General features: G+C 38.4%; 1 long non-coding RNA gene across 2 annotated transcripts; it reads left to right on the top strand.

The window, feature by feature from the left end:
• Positions 1-229: 229 nt before the first annotated feature.
• LOC149229457 (uncharacterized) lies at positions 230-1864 on the top strand. Of its 2 annotated transcripts, XR_016247287.1 has the most exons (3): positions 325-713; positions 803-1074; positions 1172-1864. It is a non-coding gene; the product is annotated as an uncharacterized LOC149229457 (long non-coding RNA). The 2 variants fall into 2 exon arrangements; XR_016247286.1 differs by having other exon boundaries at positions 230-713; positions 803-1554.
• Positions 1865-2413: the final 549 nt, after the last annotated feature.

A 2413-nucleotide genomic window follows, 5' to 3' on the forward strand; every position in this document is an offset into this window, starting at 1 on the left:
GGTTATCAAATTCGATCGACTCCTTATACATTGTAGGCAAGAAGTTCATGAACCACTGTACTTATATATTAGCACACCTTAGTTAATTTCATATGCTTGTTACCTAATACCTTAGGTCTAAGCCCATGGCGTGATTTTGTAAGTCAGAGGATTCGATGCGTATCAATTATTATAATGCTAAGGATTTAACTCCTCCCACCATGCTCCCATGCGATTGGCGATGCTTGAGGTTGGGGTACAAGGAGTCCCATCCTCCGCTTTCCACCTCAAGTCATTCACGTGGCCATATGTTTGGGCTTGGGTTTTGTGTGATGGTGGGGATCGATTTTTGCATAGATCAATGGTGGAGGCATCTTTATGAAACCCTAACTCACTTTTACCCTTACCTACCTCTCCTCTTGTTCATTGTGACCACCACTTGGGAACATACTCTGCTGCGCTCTTCTCTTCAAACCCTGGTGTGAACTGGCTCTCTCCTTCACCCATCACAGTGCCTCCCTTCCATGCCCAAACTACTTTTGTCACTAAGCCTGTGTTGTCGCATAATTTTTTTGTTGAGAGGGAATGCTCATTCCTTAGTGTTACTTCTTGTGCCGAGAGGGTTTTTCTTAAGCAATGCCTCCACTTCTTGCTCGTTTTTAGTTTTACAGTGTGTCCGTCTCTCCTTACAACACCCTGCCGAGACAGAGATTCCATCCATTTCGCTTCAACAAGTAAGAGGCATCATTTTCATTGCTTTTTATTGTTAGTGCTTAATGTTATGGATTACTGCTAACTAATTTGGGGCTTTTCATGGTTGCAGGGTAACTTCCTTTACCAGAGAGGAAATATGGCATCTATTACTCATTGCAAGCCTTCCCCAACGAATTTTTAGTCAGCAACGCCAAAGGGTCAAGGATTTACTTCATGGCTCCTTCTGGTAATTGGCTGTAGACTCATTATGCTTCAGATGTTAACCCTATAAGGGTTTTCTGCTATTCACCATGAATATGTTGCTGACAAAGTTTCCCTTTCTCTATTGGGTATTTGATTCGAGTGAATGGGTGACCCAGATCCGCTTCCTTCATCCCTCTGGTAATTATTTCTGTCCTTAGTAATATTTTTAGGCATAATTACTACTGTCTTAGGTATTAAGGATCACTCCGGGTTGTGCTGACTTATCTGTTGTTAGGTTATGTTGGCACATGTATTCCAACGAACCTTCAATTTATTCTCTATGTGGCTTGCTTCATTTCCGGCATGCTCTCTCATTTACGAGTTCATTCCTTAATGCCACTTGCTAGGTCACTTGTACTTCCATTTTGCTGGCTCTAGATAATGGGTCGATGTGCCTACGATTTTTGGGTTGATTACGGTGGCTATGGATAATGGAATGCTATGTAGTCCTTTTCTATGAGTTGAATGTTCTTAGGCTATATTTAATATTGTTCCTAGTCTATAGATGGCGTACTGCATATGACTAAGTTGTAACCCTTATACTTGGTCACTGCGTGATCCTCTATTTTGTGTCCTAAAGAACAGTTACAGGTCCTTAAGAGGCACCATTTATATTTATATAGAGCTTCACTCTTATTGTTCTCCTTTAGCAGGGTTATTAGTTTTCCTTGTTAATGTTGTGAACCATTCCTCTAAATGTCGTCGCTGCCTTATTTTAATTTGTTAAATTATCAAGACGGAGGCCCCTTATTATTTCAAATTTGAACTATGTTCATGGTTTAATTATACTCTCAGATGTAAGGATTGTTTGTCACTTGTTTTCTGAACATGTTGTGTGAATGTGGTAAGGCTGTAGCGTGCCTATTTATAGGATGCAAGTGCCATTTAGAGAAATACTACTTCCACTTAATGATTTGCCTTTGATTTATTTCGATTTCTAGAACTACTCACTCTGGTTACTACCATGTTTCATTCGAGGGTATTCATATTTGTTTTCTTGCATTCTTCGTTCTGTTTCAATTTGATAACTAGAAGGAGTTAAAATATGGCTGTTGTAATCCTCTACAATATACAATATTACTACATCCTGGTTTTCTTCTTCTATGCTTAATTTATCTTAGGCAGTCGATTCAGTTGGATAGATAGAAGAAGTTAGTCTATTGTTACGATTTTGATCTAGGAGTTATGACTATTCGTCATATGTTATGGTTTTCCTTAAGCGAATATATTATTTCTCTGTTTCACAGTTGCGAGTACTAAGGACTTGATGCAAATGCCTTAGATTTGGTTGCTCTTTGCTATATAATATCACTTATTAAATGGAAATCTCCTCTTTCCACAGTACCATCTCAGAATTTAGTTCCAATTCGTATTGAAAAGTAGATCTAAATCTAATTTATGACATTGCATGCATATTTTAAAGTTCACTGTTTAGGTTTTCATATAATTTTGCATGACGATATACATGTAGTAAGAT

This window comes from Pinus tabuliformis, chromosome J, assembly GCF_031772625.1.
Source record: "Pinus tabuliformis cultivar Carrire ecotype Pingquan chromosome J, CPIR1, whole genome shotgun sequence".
In the NCBI taxonomy this organism is placed as follows: Eukaryota; Viridiplantae; Streptophyta; class Pinopsida; order Pinales; family Pinaceae; genus Pinus; species Pinus tabuliformis.